Here is a 20,778-nt window from a genome sequence, read left to right on the forward strand (position 1 = left end):
TGGTTTTTTATCTATTATAGTCGCGTTTTAGATAAATTATTGTAATTTTCATCATGACTTCGCTAAGAAGGGTCTGCATTAACGATCCGAATTGTTTTTGTTATATTTGTGGTGAATATGTTTTTCAAAAATTTCGATTGAATATGTCAGACTTTGTGAAACGAGCGTATTTAGAGTGTTTTGGTTTTCCTTTGGAAACAGATAACAAGTGCTGGGTGCCCAATATTGTGTGCAAAATTTGTGTTGAAGAATTACGTTTATGGGCCACTAAGAAGAGACTCTCTTTTAAATTCCAATCCCCAATGATTTGGCGTGAACCTTTAAATCATCACGATGACTGATATTTTTGCGTTGTTAATATAAAAGGAATCAACAAGACGAACCGCTCCAAATGGATTTACCCCACATCAACATCAGCTGTGAGGCCTGTAAGGAGCTCAAAAGATACATCTTTACCATTACCATCTACATCTACAGAAAGTTCTGATGAATTGAATGAACTGAGTAGCATGAGCGATGACGAGTTTGTTCCAGAAAATCTCTTTGAACCAAAACCATTCGATCAAAGTGCACTTGATGATTTAATTAGAGACCTTGGACTAACCAAAACTTCGTCTGAATTATTGGCCTCCAGATTAAAAGAGAGAAATCTTTTAACTAAAGAAACTAAAGTTTCTTATTACCGCACTCGAGAAAAAGACTTACTTCCCTTTTTCGCTGAGGAGGATAATTTTGTATTTTGTACTAATATTTCTGGTTTAATGACTGGCATGGGCTTGCAGAAATATGAACCAATCGATTGGCGTTTATTTATTTACTCGTCAAAACGGAGTTTGAAGTGTGTACTATTGCACAACGGAAATAAACTAGGCTCCATACCAATAGCACATTCAACTAAAGTTAAGGAAGAATACCCCACAATAGCACTGGTCATGAACAAAATCAAATATAACAGTCATAAATGGGTGATTTGCGTTGATCTTAAGATGGTGAACTTCCTTTTAGGACAACAAGGAGGCTACACTAAATATCCTTGTTTTATGTGTTTATGGGATAGTAGAGCAAAATCAGAACATTGGTCAAAAAAAGATTGGCCCTCTAGGGAAGCACTACTTCCAGGTAGTCTTAATGTTATAAATGAACCTCTAGTGCCACGAGATCGTATCATATTGCCACCCCTGCACATTAAACTAGGTTTAATGAAGCAATATGTTAAGGCATTAAATAAAGATGGTGAATGTTTCAAATATATTTCAAGGAAATTTCCAAGTCTAAGTTCAGAAAAACTCAAGGCAGGTATATTTGATGGTCCACAAATTCGCAAGTTGGTAAACGATCCTAATTTCACCAGCTCAATGTCAGAAATTGAGAAGAATGCATGGGATTCCTTTGTTTGGGTTATCCAAAATTTCTTAGGTAATAGGAAGGGTGATGATTACATTGCGCACGTCGAAGAGATGTTGTCACACTTCCAGCGACTTGGATGTAACATAAGCATCAAAGTGCACTTCCTACACAGCCATTTACACCATTTTCCTGAAAATCTCGGTGACATGAGTGAAGAACAGGGTGAACGATTCCACCAAGATCTTCGAACCATGGAGGAACGATTTCAGGGTCGCTGGGATGCACATATGTTGGCCGATTTTTGCTGGAGTATTCAGAGTAGCAGTTCATTCAAAACTAGTAGAAAATCATATAAAAGAAAATTCCTGAGTGTATAGTTCTTGTAATTAAAAATGTTTGTACGTTGAGTGTATTTTTAATTCCCAAAAAATACTCCCTCCTTTTAACTCAAAAACTAGAGCTGACACATATAAACTGATGACATTATTTAATATCAGCATTAAAAATAAGCCTAGAATCATAAAAATATTCCATGCAACATACATGCTGTTGGGCGGTGTAATAATTCTTTTTATTTTTATCCCTGATTTTCAATATTGGTATTATTTGTTTTCTTTCTTAAAGTTACTTATTGTAACTTAATCAGATGTTCGCCAGATCTTCCGTTTTTGCTGTTTATTTTATGCTTTTTTCCCGATCTTTAAAGTTGCTTTCTATTTTTATCACATGTATATTTCACAGTAGCGGCTCGTCAGGGGCTGCGGGTGAAGCGCCGCTTCACCAGAAATTAAAAAAAAATTAAAAAGAGTTTTAAAATCGACATCTTTACGTTTACAATTTAGTTTGTTTTATATTTTATAACAAATTAATTCTTTATTTTATGTGATTTATCAAAATTAGTGTAATCCTATAAAGAATATATTTGTAAAAGTATTCAGAAACCCGAGCGCGCTAAACGTATTCTCATCAGAGCAGCGGCGACCACCACCGCACGTTTCAATGCAGCAGAAACAATAATCCGATGCAACAACTCCCCCCGCGCTTACGACTGTTGCTATTGCAACGGACGGACAAACACGCGAGGTAATTTACAGAACGGCGCTGCGTATGCATGCCGCTGCCAGCCAAAAGTTCTTATTCTATTGACTTAGTTCTTATTTATCGGAAGTACATTCCATCGCGTTCGGGAATTTTTTTATAAAATGTTGCCGTTATATGACCCAATTTGCATCTTGATAGAAACACCGTTTTCTAGGTGGAAAAACGATTATAAAAAGGACTTTTTAAATTCAGAGGGACCTAAGCCTTTTCTCGATATAGAAAAGCAGGGAAAATCAAAAGATAGAACCTTCGTTCGTAGGTTTAGAAATCAGTGGTACTCTGACTATAAATGGTTGTGCGGTAGTGTTTATTTAGAAAAACTATTTCGTCTGCCCTGTCTGATTATTGGTGTGAAATCGAGTGTATGGAATAAAGAGGGATTTAATAATTCTGGAAATGTGACAAGAGGTTGTAGTAGACATGAAGCATCTTCGGAGCACATTCAATCTGCCTTGTCCTTTGTGAATTAAAAAAAAAACCTTACAACTATTGAAGACGCTCTAAAGGAAAATTCCAGGTTATGTATAAAACAATTTAACGATAAAGTTCTATTAAATAGAAGGTTTATGCAGTTACCCATTCGTGCTACTGTGTATTTAGCCAAGCAAGAGTTAGCATTTCGGGGGCATGATGAAACTTATTCTTCGGACAATCGTGGTAATTTTAAAGAACTTTTGCACTCGTACATATCGATTAGTAATATAGATATTCAAGAGCATTATAAAAAGGTATCATCTATTTTCTCTGCCAATTCAAAAACTATTCAAAATGAACTAATAGACTGCATTTCCGATTATCTCGATGAACATATAGACCGCGAAATAAAAGAATGTAATTTCTTTTCTATTCAAGTGGACGATTCAACCGACGTTCTTCAAAAGTCCCAATGCAGCATAATAATTAGATTTGTTAATAGTGCAGGGAAAGTGGTCGAAAGATTTTTAGGATTTTTCGATGTAAGTTCGGACCGAACAGCTGATGCTCTTTTTAACTTAGTTACCAAAAGAATAGAAAAGTATGATTACCGCTCGAAATTAGTGGGGCAGTGTTTTGACGGTGGTAGTGTTATGTCTGGACATGTAAATGGTCTGCAATCAAAAATTAAAGTTGAAGCTCCACAAGCCGTTTTTGTACACTGTGCAGCCCACCGTTTTAATTTAGTACTCCAACAGAGTTGCAGTACTATACCACAATGTCGAATTTTTTTTGCAAATGTGAATAGTTTTCCCTCATTTTTTCATCATTCTTTAAAAAGAACTTATGTAGCTGATCAGATCATTAAAAGAAGAATACGTACGTCAGCAATAACGCGATGGACATCTAACTCTAAGATTGTAAATGTTATTCATAATGAATGGGATGGTTTAAAACAAGTATTTGCTGAAATTAGAGACGACAAAACTTCGGATCAAACTTCAATAACTCAAAGCGTTGGTTTCTTGAACCACCTCCATGATTTTGAGTTTGGTCTTTTAATCAGCATTTTTAGTGACATTTTCGAAATTACTAATATTCTTTTTGACACGTTACAGAAACGTTCATTAAATATTAGCCTTTGCATGTCACAAATTCAGAACACCCAGCAACTTATTAAAGAAAAGAGAAATAATAACAGTTTCCAATCATTATTTGATTTCGTGAGTTTGAGAGTGTCAGTGCCATCGAATTATCGTCATGGACGAAACACTTTGACGACCAAAGAACTTTTTCAAAAGTACAAAGTTCTATATTATGAACTTTTAGATACAATATTAGGACAAATTGATACGAGGTTTCAAGATTTGGAAAAAATTGCTTTTGTTACGTTGATAGATACAACTAAGTTTGAAGAGTATTCTACGGATTTTCCCATTGAATCATTAAATAATTTAAAAGACTTTCCCTAATATATTTACTGATTTGCCACGGCTAAAAATCGAATTACACTTCATCTATAATGACGAAAATAACCGCAATATTCAGTTAGATAAACTGCTGGAATAGTTACACGAAAATAGTGACATTTTTAAAGAAGCTGCAAAATTAATTCGTCTAATTGTGACCATTCCTTCGTGTTTCAGTTGAACGTAGTTTTTCTTGCTTAAAAAGAATTAAAACATACCTACGGAATTCAATGACAGAAAATAGGCTTACTAACTTAGCAAAGATTTCTATTGAAAAGGAACTTTTAAATGAACTTATAAGTGTAGAACCATTTTATGACGATATCATCGATAAATTTGCAGCTTTAAAAGACCGAAGAATAGACCTTATCTTTAAAAAGTAAATAAATACTGCCTCGGATGTAACAAAAGCGTGGGTAAGTGTCTCTCTAATATTAATTTTTTATTATGTATTTTAAAATTTTGTTTTTGCTGCTTATGGTATATTTTGGGTTTTGCGCTTCACCTCTTCCTAAAGTCACGAGCCGCCACTGATATTTCAGGTTTTTATTTATTTATGAATGAGAAAATGAAGGTGTATAATGCTGATCTTGGCTGCGACCTTGACACGTCCTGAAGGTCATTGTCCAACACTTTTTCAGTGAGTGATGTTTTTTTTAGCAAAGGCGAAAGATTGAAAATCTGAAAGGTTTTGTTAGGTAGCTCTGCCGCCGCTATTGGTTGATTTTATTTTAACCAATAAAATTTATTTTTTGCATAAAAATATACATTTTCATCTCTATCTAAGCTTGCTCTTTAGAATTTGCATCTGATATTTGTAGTCGCTCAGCTTGGCTTCTACATCACTCTTGTGCCGCACCATAATAAAACTACCCGTTTTACTGGTCTACGACGGTCCTATAAATAACTCGGCCAAGAAAATCAAAACACGAATTATTTTTTAATATATAAATTTAATTGAACGAACGTAACACGGAAAGGTTTTCTCGATAACTAACTTACAAAAGTATTGCGTCAGCGGAGTAAGGCGACAGTGGCTACGCCCCGCCAAAAGATGTACTTATCCAGAATTATAGACTAAACCACGATACACCAAAACACGGTATGTCAGCGCGCACACATAACGCATCCCGGTTGGTGTGACGTCAAGTGTGTAACATCCCATACCACTAGACGCGGGATAGAAACGGATAAAATTTATTCATTTGCTGAATTAATAGTTTAAGGGGGGCAAAATTTTATTTAGTATTATTTGTTTTATTTTATAGAATATACAGGAAAAATCTAATAACTGTAAAATACAACCAAAATGTTATAATTATTAATAAAATGTATTACGTATTTAGAGGATTATGGAGTTGGGTTGACTTGAAATTCGTAGGACAGTGTAAAAAATCGAAAAAATCTATTCGAGATTTATTAGTGGAACAAATTTAAAAAAAAAATGTTTTGTTAATAAAATTTATGAATAAGTAAACCTATGAGTAATTAAATTAAAGAATAAATAAAACACAACTTGAAGTAGTTAATACTTTTATTTTAATATGTATACACTTTAATTATTATGACTAATAATTTTCAAATAAAACAGAAATACGTTTTGAGTAGGTACATTTTGTTTAAAAATAAAAACTGCTTTTATTGAAAACATGATAAAAGTAATAAAAGGACAAATTTATATATTTTTTCCATAATTAAGTATTATTTTTTCTTAACATTAGTAAACTTTGACATTTTGCGTTCGAATCGTTTTTTAATGTTTAAAAAACTAATTTGACGATTCAAATCTCGTAATCTGATGTATGTACGAGTTCTAGATAAACACAAAAGGACTTCATATGGGATTTCAGTTGTAAGTTTGGCCATTGTTTGATTTGCCAACTTTTTAAATAAATATTTTTCGCTCAGCAATGATTCTCCATGCATGTTTTGGAATTCAACCTCTAAAATCCTAGTAGCATTTAATAACTCCTCATTTGGATATAAAAGGTTTCCTCTGGAAATAAATGTAAGCCAATTCTGTGACACTCTGTCAATTGTAATTTTTTTTGTTTCATCACCTAGGTTAAATTTGTCCTTGAATCTGTAGGCCACATATCCTGCTATGTACCTTAAGGCATCCTCGTTAATTCTATCTTTTAACTCGAAAGTTTTCAGAATTTTTGTTACTTTCAGCGTTACCTTCTGCCTCAGAAATATGTATTTCTGTGTATGCCGGCTCAGAAACGTCGTAACTTTCTAACAATACCTCTTCCGGGTCAAGAGATGTGTCGGTATCGATATTTGGATTTTTTGTCAGGCTAAAAAGAACTGTTTGCGTTAAACAAACTTCATTTTTGGGGTGGGGTTCTAATGTTACTTGTAAAGGCTTAAGCAAGCACGGCTCTATAGTTTCTTGAGTATTAGTATTTTCTGTAAAAATTGCAGAGGAATTTTTCCCGAGTATGTATCATCTCAGGCGATACACAAAATCTAGGGGGCTGGGATGATCATTTGACCCACCCATTCCTCTAATATATGAAAAAAAATTTTCAAGCACATCTTGGTTCAGCCTTGATGTTAAAATGTATTCAATACCAAATCTCTTTTGCACGTACTCAGATAAACCTATCATAGACCTGTTGGTTAAAATTATACCTTTCTGAAAAGGAAGCAAATATTTATGGGTGCCAACGGTCATACCCAGAACTACATTTGAGACTTGATTTAGTAAGTCTTGTTGGGCTCTCAGTTCTGTACCAAAGGCATTTTTTTCCATGCACCCTGAAAATTTATTTCTTGAATTTAATAAATCGAACCAATCATTAAATAATTGACAAATATCTGCTACACTTTTCCATGATACGTTATCTGGCATATATCCATTTTCCCCAAGGTATCTAATCGCTTTTGCATTTGAATTTGACAATAGCTGCACCGCTGGCCTAACTTTTTGTCGCTCTGCTCCAGTAACATTTAAATGGTATTCGGTTATCTTGTGCGCAATTGTTAATTCAGATATTGAACAATCTAGAAGTGTTTGGAAACATACCTTGTCGATTTTTTCCCCGTTTACAGTAAATCCTTGGTCAAGAAGGTGATTACGAACCAGCTTAGTTAAATGAGGGACATCTGCAAACACAAAAATTTTTAAACTTTCATCTGACGGATGAATGAAATGGCAATTTTTCGTATGTCCAATATTCAGCTGTGACCATAAACCCATGTTTATAGGACCCATGTCGCTGACTATTGCCACCACAGTTAACCCCACATTATACAATTCTATAATTATACTTTTTATAATGTCAGCTGTCATTGGTTGATCAAATTGAAAAAAAATGGGCTGTTTCCAATTTTTTAATAATCCTCGTATCATTACAGTTTGGCAACTCTTATGAGGTCCAATTTTTTGTTCATATTTTTTTTCGATGTCTATTCTTTTGGACACATACACTTCATCAAAGGATAAAATACAAAGTTTATCAATGGGCTTCATATTCAATGTTATACCCTTTAACATTTTGATAACACTATGTAATATACCAGGTGTTAAATCAAAAGTGGCTGCCCAGGTTCTAAGAGTTGAGAGCCCTGGTAGAGGATAGCCATTAGCTCGTAAATATCTATAACCTTTGGGGCTGACACTGCGTAAAGATATGGCCGATGCAATGTCCTCCGGGCTCCAATGAACAGTTTTCTTTTCAGGATGTTCCAGTTTTTTAATTTGTCCTGGAAAGAAAATTTTCATTAAAGATGTTTTCATCCACTTCCCTCTTTGATTTTTTTTTTGAAGTATCTTTAAAAGCATTTTATTTTTTTGCCTTAACACTGAAACTTTTGCTGTGAGTTTCTCTATTTTGTCTAGGTGTTCTTGACATGGATTTCTAAAAATAATTAAACATAAATAATATTTCAAATTATGTAATTATTAATACTAAAAAACTTACATTTTAGGCAGAGAATCAATGTCCATATTGATGCTAGTGTCTTCATAAGATACACTGTTTGTGCTCGTCGAGGGTTTGAGCATTGGACTAAGATTTTCTTTTAGTTGTGATGACATTGAGGACTTCGCTAATGGCAAATTTAAAGTTGGCAAAGCATCTTCTTTTAAAATCCTAGTATTCTTTGGATTATAATTCAGTAACCGCTGTCTTAAAGGAACTTCATAACAATCCTGTTCAAAATGTTCTGAACAAATGCATGCTGAAATCGAGAAGTACAAGTTATTGAGAGGTAAATTCATAAAAATAAAGGAAGGTACTTATTAATACGAGGGGGCAACCACTTAGAACAATTTTGTACACCAAATAGTAAAAACTATGCAAAAACTCAGTCATTAAAAAAATCATACAAAAAAAAATCATCAAAATTATAGAAAATGTGATGTACACCAAAATAGTATTAACTAGTAATAACACTGCCCCCTTGGTACCTAAAATACATGTTTTGAACACCTACCATTTTTCAGATTAATTTTGTCTCCTCGGTGACACCTAATTACCCATTGTTTAGCAAGGTCTTCTTGTTTTAAAAATCGAAAATACTTAATTTTAGTTCCTTTTGTCTTTTTTGTGTGATTTTTACACCCCAGAACCGCACAGTTCACCATATTGGAAAACGGCACACCACACACACAATGTATAATTAATATATTATAATCTTTTAAATAATAATACTCGATACTCGATTTATATAATAAAAAGTCTTCTTAAACTGCCAAACAAACTTTTAAATAAGAATTAATCACATATATGGCACACAAATAATAAATTTTCGCCTATTAAGTATTTACGTTTACGTGCTTAAAAATTCAAACATTCCTCTTTTTAAGCGAAACTGGAAGCCGGCCAGGATATGAATATTAATATTTCTCACATATAGGGTGACTCAAGCAAACGTGAACTTATTAGGTATATAATAAAAATGATTATACTTTTTGCTTAAATCTATGAATAAATGCCTAATGTTCCTAACAACTCTTGCCATTTAAGTGTTCGTCATCGCTTTCTTTGTATCACTATTATAAAAATTACGATCAATTAAATTAATGGTTGAGTTAGTTGTTGACGCCCGTCGACAGTTAAAGATTAAATTTTAAAAATATGTAGCCAATTGCAAGGGGTGAAATAAGGTACATAAACTCATGGATATAGATAATTAACAATATTAATGTACGCTTTTTTTGAATAATTATACTTTTGTGCTACTACTTTCTACGATGACTTTTTATCGTGAAGTCGTCCTTTTATCACCTTATTTACTCTCTGATGGACTATTTGGAGATGTCTAGTGAAGTCTACTGTACCGGGTGTACAACTAAGAGAGGTCGCCGGCCATATCTTAGTAACTAGTCATCCCTCAGCATAGGGAAAAAAATATTTTTATAAAAGCGGCAAATAGAAATTGTTGGAAATTATTTACAAGTTCGTACGATGACCGCTAGGGGGCGTAATACAACATTAAAATAGAAAAAAATAGTTTTATTGAAAATATTTAAAGTGAATCCTAGAGAAGAATGATGCCATTTTGAAGTATGATAAATTCTAAATATTTTTTATTTCAAACTTTTTTTTTTAATCTGTCAAATAATAGGTGGGGGAAGGGTTGAATATTTATATCTAAAATTGTTGAGCGGGCATCTTATAACAGTCGTATATATAGATTTAGTCCGATACTTTTTGATGGCTCTGTACAAGATTGGCCATACATTCTTTATGTACGGATAAAATAAGGGACGAATTAGAAGTTTATTTAAGTTATCGTCTGTTATGAAGTAAGGTCCAAGTTAATAAACTTGACTCAAAATCAACCTTATACCCAACGTTAAATAAATAAAGAATTTCGTTATTTAAAAGAACAATATTCCAACTTGTGATATATTGGGATAATCACATTTTAATTAAATATATATTATGGGGATCAATTGTTTCAATCAATTTAGTTAGCAAAACTTCGAAATAAAAAGAATACTTCGGAAGCGTTGACTGAAAAATAGTTATTTCATAAAAAAACATTTTTTGCATCAACATCAGAAGTGTAATTAATTTCTTGCCTGGTTTGTATAACATAAAAACGCGTGTCTATTGTTTTAATGCGTAGTGTATTATAACGATGGTTAATTTAAAATAATTAAGAATTAGAAAAGAACCAATAGTTTGATGATCAATTTACAAGTTTTCTTATTAAACTTAAATCTATACTTTCAAGGGATTCCAAAATATCGTTCAAATTATGTAAGATTTGACGATCAACATTTTGTCATAAAAAAAGTATGATGAATGTGACCCATTATATTCAATAATGAACCATAGTTTCTAAATAATCTTAAAACCTTAACATTTAACAAGAATGAACCTTTAAATTCCTAGAAAACTTTATATATGTAAATAAAAATGTCTTTTGACTAATAAATGAAATGCTTGAACTGGTCTAGGAAGCAGCTAATTTCTGATGAAAATTCAATAAGCATCCAACTACTTATTTTAACTTAATCAAATATGCATGGACGCCAAATAACTTAAATATTTAGTATACCAACCGTAGTCTATTCCAACGATTCCTCCTTCCTTTGAAATTAGAGAAATATACCGTAAAACGGGGTTACTTTGCACCATTTTTTTTTAGTTTCATTTTATTAGTCAGGATGTAACGTCACTCGAAAGAAGATCTGAACTTTTTATTATAAATATCAATTGAGCAGGTTGTAATATAACTCTGATTATAGCTATTTGTTACGTATATTGCCTAATCAAGAGAACAACCTAGTTTTATTAGTGGTGCAAAGTATACCCCAAAAAAGTCATACTTTGCACCACTCAATATTTTATTAATATTTGGCTACTAAATGCTTGCTGGTGCATAGAAAACCCTTATTATTTCAAACTTTGCACCAATTAAACGCGAAAAAATGTTCGTGGGCCAAGTTTTGTGAATTTATATCTACCTACCTACATATATTTATGAAACAAGCATAAAAGTAAAGAAAATTGCTACAATTTAAATGAACAAACTTTATTATAACATTATAATAGTAAAAATACAACGTTTGAAACTAATCCCACCACAATTTGTCGCATTCTGGGACAATGTACAATCCTCGTTTGGACATTTTCTTGGGAGGGCTAATGGCGCTAATTACGTTGTCCCACGAATACCATATTTCGTCACGTCTTTCTGGCCATTTCCAAAACTTTATCGATCTGGCCATAGCATTGATCATCGCTCCATCGTTTTCTATTACTGTTATCACTCCAGGATAAACATGATCTTCATAGTAAAATAAAACGTACTCACCAACAACTTTTTTAACATCATCTAATCCATAGTTTTTGACTTTTTCGACAATATTTGTTCCAAGAGAACCTGAGACGAGTTTTTCATTAAATTCTTTTTCTTCTTCCATCATCTGTTGCATCTCATTTATTTCATCATCTGATGAATCCCTGTCTAATGAAAAGTGGTCGTCCAAAACAATGTCCTCCTCTGAATCATCTACGATTTCTGGTTCAACAGCTTGAAGAGGTGTGGATGTAGATGTTCCAATTAGATCTGTTAAACTAATTTCAGGATGGGCAATACTCCTGCTGAAACTGTTATTTTCTTCTTCCTACGTGGCTTTAACTGTGTGGCTTCCTGTCTTTTATCTTCTAAATATTTAATGAAAGTGTTTTCGATATCCGACGAACTTGATTTATTTGTGTCGCTAGCAGTCGTCATATTAGATTGCTTAGTTGTTGTTACCGCTCCAAGAGCGGTGTTACATCGCAAGGGACGATACCGCATTTCCTAAATCCCGACTTTAATATCTCAGCGCTATTCTTTTGAATTTTTCCATTAATGAGCGTAAAAGCATTGGAAAATGCTGTTTCTCAAGTACATGTGATCTACTCCCTATATGAGTTTCCTTATATTGAGATAAAATGTCTCTCCATTTCATGGGGGCAAATAATGCGACATCTAGCGGTTGTGTAACGTGGGTGCTGTTCGGAGGCAAACATACAAAATCAATGTCGTGACTTCGACATAAATCGAGGACTTCATCATTAATATGAGAAGACAAATTGCCTCCCAAAACGACCTTCTTTCCCTGAATTTTTTTAGGCCTGCATGGGCAATAGGAGAGTGCCGAACCAATTTGCAAATGTCTGTGATTCGAACCAACCAGATGCGGTATTTGCATAACGCGTGCCAGGGGGACCATTCTCAGTCCAGGTGTCCCACAAATGCTTGGATTTGTACACCGCATAACGAGGTAGAAGCTCACCAGCTGCATTTCCACAAATCATAAGAGAAATGCTACTCTTTGAGGAATTACAAATTCGTTCGGGATACTGAACACAACGTTTAGATAATATCTTTTTTTGACCGGGGTCATCGGTTAAGTTTGTCTCGTCATATTTAAAAATAGCATGCGGCTCTACACCAGTTAATGTTTGTTTTAGATTTTCTATGTATTCAGTCATTTGGTTTGCATTGAGTGATGCTCTACTTCTTTTTATGTTCGAGGCTATCCTTGCAGTAAGGTCCTTATGACGAGTTAAAAATGATTTGACCCAATCGATACCTGATGGAGTATTATCCCTAAAACGAGTTATTTTTTTTCCTTTGCGATTTAAATAACTCTTGATTATTTGTCGCAATTCCATTCCAGTAACAGGAAAACCAGAATCACTAAGGCTATGAATGCATTGTACGAAACATCTTTCCTCTTCATAAGAGAATATTGATGGGTATCCAGGTTTTCTAGCGTATGTTCCTTTTAATTTGTAAAAAATAGTTCTCCTTGGAATGTTAAAGGATTCAGCGGCAACTCATTCAAGTTCATGCCATCTTGTATTGCTGACAAACATGCCTTCAAATCTTCTTCTGAGTAGTCTGCATATCTGCGAGATCTCAGTTTCCTTTTATAACGTCTGGGCATTTTCTGAAAACCATTTACCTATTTAACTTTTACTCTTGCAAATGAAAATAGTTTGGACGTGACAAGTAGCGGATACTTTGCACCACTTGCAAGTTGGGGATTCTTTGCACCACTTGAGCGGTGCCAAGTATACCCAATTCCACGTGATGAGTGGACATGTAAACAATGTTTTTTTTTGTTGCTATCCTTGTTTAAACCCGTTATTTTAACAACTACAAATCGCAATCGGTTATAGTATAAGCCTTTAGACGTGTACTTACCAATTTTTGTACTCTGGGACTTGCTGCACAGTATGATTTTGCAAAGCCAGAAAATCATAGAATTTCTAGGTTAATATTCGGACAATTGCTGATAAACAACTGGCGACCAGGAGGATATTCGCGCGCGTGTTGCCTATGTGTTCTAGAGGTAGTAGAAATATCTGAACAAAATTATGAGGAGGATTACAGAAAATATCATTTTACATGTTCGGTGCGCAAAGTTTCCCTGCTCAGTGCAAAGTAACCCCGTTTTACGGTAGCCTAGAATATTTCTGACTTCAAAATTACAAATAGATGATCTAATATTTAATATATTCTAGAGAACAATGAGAAATCTCCCTTTAAATATAATTGGTCTCGCTCTCTTTGGATTACAAATTTCCTTATTTTTGATAGAGTTCATCTATAACATTTAAAAAAATCACTTAAAATCAGATATAAACAAACACACTGGCAGTGTCGACGAATTATCAGTGTGGTACCGAGCCGTGACTATATACAAAATATAACTTGAATCAAGTTGTAGGAACGCTCCACAAACTGAGGCATTAGTCAGAAACCAGTTACTTTACTTGATATGTAACGCATATCATCAAGAATAAAATGTAAACGTCTATGGTATTTTTAACAAAATGATATTTTAGGCAGTTTTTTCAAATTATCGTATCATCTAAAAAGTTTGAATACCTAAAGAAAAAAGAATAAATTCTGGACTAATTAAAAAATTTTAAACGAAAAAAAGTTATTTTCCGTGAGTTTTTCGTGGAATCTAGTTTTTCTTTGGAAAAGTTGTAATAGAGAAGGGCAATGCGATTTGATAATTTAATGCCTAAAATTATTCGATACGCTCTTATAAGGTGTATTAAATAGTTTTATATTGGAATCTTTACATGTTCTTTTTTCCATGTTTCAGTCAAGACTTTGAGTTATATGAGTACTTAAAATAAATGAATAAAAAACTAGCTTATATACTATACAGGTACGCCTAAAAAAATATTACTTATAAATAGATATTGCGTGCATCAGTGTCTTGCATGCAATATCCATGCACTTAGGTAAGAAATTTTGCTCAAAAGTCTATTGTACATAGCATTTGTTCTTTTAAATAACCAATAAACGTTATAGACACGTATAATAGTAATTAATTGAACTTTTAAAGGGGTAGCAATTAGCGTTATTACTATGAAAAGTGATAAAATAACCTAAAGCAAAAAATTGATCATTTTAATTCGTTATTAAAACCATGTTAGTGTATTACTTAAAGGTGCTTTCTTGGCTGCTTAATTTTTTAAAAAGGGGATATGATACACATAATGTGTTCTTTGAAATTTGTTTTTATAAGTAAGATTAAAAACTAGAACTGAATAATGTTTCCTTAAAGTTTATTACGATAATAAGTTTAAGATTCGTATTACTTTTTTTATTTTTTTTTTAGAAAACTGTACGGTAATTGCTATCCTCTAATAGATCCTTTGATAGTCCTTATTTCATAGCTTTTTATCACATTTGTTTGGTAAGGTACAACGTTTGATAATTATATTTTTGTGTTCGAAATATAAGGATGTATGTAATTTAGCTACATCTATATTATAGTGTTATTGTATTCGTCTAATTTTTACCTATATTATTTATGCTAATTAATGACTTCTACTAAGTGCAAATCGAATATCCGAAATAGTTAAAAATAACTACTTATCCGTCATCAAGCGAGCCAGTGGTCAAAAGTTAAACCATCTCATTTTATTCTTTCAGTTATTAAGAGCAATTCTTGTTTTTTATATGGAACAATAATAATAATAATAAAGTAGTAATTATTGCTTTACGGAAATTTCCTAACTATTTAAATATTTCTGTTACTTACTAGATACAATTAGCCTATTAATATTATTAATGATTTTGTAGTATAAAGAATAATAAATTATATTAATTGGTAGGGTTAACCCGCAAATAATGAATATAGTAATGAATTGTATATACACCAATTATCTATGTGTAGTATCAAAATGTTATTGTTATTTAATTAAACAAAGTTGTCATCTAACTGATTTCAGTTACATTATAAAATAAAGTTTTACTAATAAATGCATTTGTATTTTTACTTATTAAAAAATAGTTCGTAGTACCGTTGTGTTGAACTTAAACAGGTTGGGGAATTAGAGATTACGCATTTTCCAAATGAATAGACAACAATATTTTACCTCCAAAATCGACGATACCAGAGCTGATTACACAAAGTGGTTGTTCGCTCGTGTTTACGGTCCCTTATGGTTTTTCCTTTAATTTTTCGGTTACCCTGCCCTGAAGAGGCAAATAATTAGAAACACCTGTCGGTGGGTTCCATCTTTACTTCTTCCGCTTCCTGTCGTACGGACCTACTCTCTTATAATTTAACTATTCATGGTAACTCTTTTTCTTTTTTAAACTATAATTATTGCTTACTTATTAAAATATTAAATCAAGCGCCTCATGAATAATATGGTCAATTTTTTCACTATGTAATGAAAAAAATCTCAAGCAAAACTATAAAATTACATGAAGTACAGACGAACTTTTTAAAGTTCGTCCGGAGCCTATTTTAACGGTGGTAATCACGCATGGCAATCTGAGGACTAAAAAAATGTCATAATAAATTAGAAAACTTTTAATTAATACGTAAATTGTTGTGCCAAGTACTCTCCGAAATGGGAGTGCCATTCCACCTAATTCTACTTATCAGAAATCTATATAACGATTCAGAGTGATCAGGGAACCATCTTCCTATCATTACTTACTAATTGGTAAATTAAAGGCATTTGGCTTTTTTAAATCAGTATAAATAAAAAGTTTAAGTATCGGTCTAAAAGCTGCACGTGTTTCGCTTGTAACGAAACTTCATCAGGAATAAGACTTAGCTACATTTAAATTCAAACAAAATTTGAAAGCTAATTTCAACTTGGCATCTTTAAGTAGTATTGAACACATGACAATAAGTTTATTAAAATAACATGTCTTATCCAATTTTCATTTGCTTTTAAATTATAGCCTTTTTTAAAAGTTTTGAATATAGTTTACCGCTTCTTATCACAAATATGGTACCGATTGTTTAGTCCGTTTTGTCGTTCTGACATATGTTAATGTTAGTGTCAATATCAGTATGTTTCGCGGGTCTATTTTCGAGTTCTTAACACACTCTGTACGGAACTCTACCAAAACGTCTGAAACGACTGCTTGACAAGTTTTAGAAGAAGTAGAATACTGAATTTCGTAGATGACGCAAGGACCAGCTCACGAAGAGTTGGTTATAAGAGATTATGTTAGGCGTATGTAATTTTGTAGTTGAATAAATAATAATCGTCCTGTTTTATCGCGCGTAGTTTTTACCGATGGCATCAATAATACTCACAACTCTCATGTACAGTCAGACGAAAATCTACACGGAATAGTCGAAATTAATTTTTAGGACAACGTGTGGTATCGTCGATATTTATTTGATTTGCCCACACATTTTAGAAAATCATCTTACAAGAGAGGACTTATTTTTTTGTGAAATGAGTTAAAAACTTTATTATAGAGGAAGCTCCTCTAAACATCAAAATGCCAGTGTACCTGGAGCTCCGGCACATTTCGCTTATCAGGTCAAGCATTATTTGGGCGAAGAGTTTCCAGAACTATGGATTGATCGCGGTGGTCCTATTAGTAGGGCTACAAGATCTCCAGACTTCACACCACTGGACTATTGTATGTGGAGCTGGTTTAAAAATGAGGTCTACAAAATGAAAGTGGACACTCAGGAGGAAACTTTGCACTTGGTGTTTGGCAATGAGTCGTGGCCAATTTTCGATTTCTTCTACTTTATCTGGTCCATTAGCATTATGCATCATTAATGGTCAAAAAATTCAAAGTTCATTGTGGCTGTGGAATTATCTTAGTTAACCGAACGTTAAGCTCATCTTATTCAGTTATTGAACCCCGTCCAGCTTTTTGAGTATCCCGAACATGCCCGAATTTACGAAACTTTGCTTCAACTCTGCTTGGGCTAATAGGGGACCGATCAGGATGAGTTGCAATAAACAACTGAACCACCTCCTTTTGAGTACGCGACATATTTCCGAAACCAATCATGCACAAAATTTTGATTTTTTCACGTTCGGTTAATTTTCTCATAGTTACGAATAAAACACAGGATGACACTGCTTTGGCCTCTCAAAAAGAATAAACACCACTTGCAAATGTAAAAATGCTTCAAATAGTTGCACCAAAATACGTTCACTTTTTGACACTGATAATAACAACTGAAAGTACTTCTTTAATTCTACATTTTATCATCATTTTTCGTTCAAAATTGCTTATGTAACTACTATTCATTTGTACCATATCCGCTGTAAAAAAATGCGTTTTTTCTGATTCTGCATTAAAAAATGGTGGTTTCCATTTAAAAAACATATTGATGACGTCATATCTTTTTTTTGAGTCACCCTGTATATTTCAATTCCATGTAGAAAAACCCTAAACCCAATATTAAAATCGGCGGGTTCGGACATTTTTTCAGAAACGGTCTATTTAATTTTTTTTGAATTTATCCTCTACGTTCCGGATGCACTGTGTATGTGCGATTTTAAAGAAATAACTCAAACTTTGATAACTCTCGTCAGAAGCAAGGAATCTTAAAATTGACAGAAATGGTACGCCTCATGCGAGTGGTCTGTTTAGTTGTAGCTGAGCCTATTAATTGCTTCAGAATTTTGAAGATACCATCCGATACAAATTTTTAAATTTACCTAAACATAATTCATTTAGCAGATCATTGGCATTATATGTTAATAAAAATTAAATTAATTAATATAAATATAGTATAGATTATCCCAGCTGATTTTTCTCGTATGTACAACTAACTCTAGAAAATGAATCGTATGAGCTTAACAAGTACCTGTTTATTATATATTTAAATATTGATACACTCCACCATCTCCGTTTTTTTCTCGTTTATTTAACTTCTTGTAATTTTGAGCTAAGATTATATAAATATGTAGTACAAGCTGTAGTCAGATCATCGTCACTCTCCAATACTCTTTATATTTGCGAACTGATGAACGTACCATGAACCAACAACGGACAGACTGTATGCTCTGTTCAATTACACGAACTCGACGAATCGTGCATAACGAATCGCGAACTGCGCATCGTCTGTAACGAGCTTAAGAGGCGCGAAGTATAGATCGTTGGCAAACGGCACAGCCGGCTTTACTCAAGCCGCGAAATAACAGTTGGCAACGTCACACCACGTGAGAGATTCGGATCCGTTTTGGTGGATCCGTTTACGCTTTGAAAGCGCGGCTCTGCTGAGATGGACGTTCAATTTTGATTTTGCTTTATTTACAAATGAGAATATTTTATTTAGGTGATTGATTTATTGTTTCAAATATGTATAGGCGCCGTTAATAATTATATAAATGCATTATTAGATTTTTTTCCCTATAGTCTAGTCTTTTAGTTATTTAAATTGCATCAATTAATAAATTAACAACTTTCTCAGTCGGTGCTAAAGAAGTGGATACAATGTTTAAATAATTAGTGGTGTCGTTAGTTTTATTTAAGTCAGAATTTGGTGACATATCAAAGTTAGAAGAAAGATACTGTAGGTACCTCTTGGTGGGTAGATTAAAATAATCTCTAAGCAATGCATATGCGCAGGGGGATATAAAGGGTCAAGAAACTTCTCTAGAGATGAGTAGTAGGTATGGTTTATATCTATTCATATTTGATTAATAATATTTATACAAGCATTTAACTCTAATCTTAGTAAGTGCGCCATCAGATAAAAGGTAATCATCTTCACGGATAATATCATTCAGGTCAAAATCCTTGGCACAAACCACAGAATATTGAGTAGGAGCCCAATTATCTCTAGGTTTGGCTTTTAGCCATTTAATTTTAAGTTGTTCATCTTTGGGGAAGCCAAAAACAGAAATACTTGCCTTCCCTGCTCTTAAACTACTTTTGTAATTAGATTTACATCCCGGAACACAGCAAGGACTTGGCCTGTTTCAAATGCCAAAAAAATTCTTCAATTTATTCCTATATATAAATAAAGCTAATCGATTTACCTATACTTACTAATACTATGGGTATTCCTTACCACATTTCCTCCAAATATCTTTATTATTATTATTATTATTATTATTATTTAGCAGTTTATTTCCAACAGGCAAAGCCCAGTTACAGGAAAATCTACAATTAATGTTTTGAAAGTGTAAACAAGTATTAAATTACTATAAATTAAATAACAAAAAGAAAGAAAAATAAAGAAAAATAAGGAAAACTTAATAATATCATGTATATATCAAAATTAAAGGAGATGTAAATTAACATTAGAATGAACAAAGAAAGGGATTCATGGGACAAGGGAAAAAAGGAAGAGAAAAGGAATTATGGTAACTGTTGGTTTGTCAGAGACAAAACTAGATCTTTTATGGAGCATACAAATATGTCACAGGTTGATGATACTGAATTAAAAATTCTGCACATTTGATATACGGGATCCTGAAACCTAATGTTAGTTCTGGCGCGATCTAAAGCAAAAGTGATATTTGCTCTAAAGGCAAATCGTGGTACATGAAATAGAATATCGTTCAAGAGAGGAAGAGAATTTATTTGATTATTGAACAACTTCCATAAGAATGTTACAAAATGAATTGTTCTCCTCATGGCCAGAGATTGCAGATTAAATCTACCTATAACATCAGATCATGATCATGTCCCCTAACAGGATATATTCCATCCTCACGAAACATAAGAAACTTTAAAACCCTTCTCTGAACACTCTCGATGTAGCCAACATGGCATTCATAGAAAGGACGAGAACGACGAATTGTGTGAGATTTTTGTTGTTGGGAACCTAATATGGCTTTTAGTAGTAGGACGAAGAGATTAGTAGGCCTTGTAAAAGATTCAGTCAATAATAATGACTTTAATAATTGCTGGGATCATGAAAAATGGTAGGTAATGCTATTTAATTAGTATTATTCGTAGTAATTTATATCAGTTACCAAAGGTATGACGATAAAAAGTTAGTAGCCTAATTTATTAAAATTGCAGAACGGAAAATGATTCTGAGATGGATATCAACAAATTAATTCATTCCTTCTTTGGGCCTAAAATAAAATATTAAGTAAGTAAATATACCTAATAAAAAAAATTTGAACCTTTACAGTTTGTCATTGATTAAAAATTAAATTAAAAAAAGTCAATATTATTAAGATTTAAATTTAAGGATAAAATTTATACCACATACATATATATATAA

At 32.9% G+C, this 20,778-nt stretch overlaps 1 protein-coding gene across 2 annotated transcripts in view; it reads left to right on the forward strand.

Moving 5' to 3' along the window:
* Positions 1-595: 595 nt before the first annotated feature.
* The window catches only part of LOC126733704 (ras-related protein Rab-27A), a 39,124-nt gene continuing 18,941 nt past the window's right edge, over positions 596-20,778 (forward strand). For both annotated transcript variants that reach the window (XR_007659832.1, XR_007659835.1), the window contains exon 1: positions 596-4,747. The gene's annotated coding sequence lies outside the window, so the exon portion shown is untranslated. The remainder of the gene's footprint in view (positions 4,748-20,778) is intronic.

This window comes from Anthonomus grandis, chromosome 1 (genome assembly GCF_022605725.1).
Source record: "Anthonomus grandis grandis chromosome 1, icAntGran1.3, whole genome shotgun sequence".
Taxonomy (NCBI): Eukaryota; Metazoa; Arthropoda; class Insecta; order Coleoptera; family Curculionidae; genus Anthonomus; species Anthonomus grandis.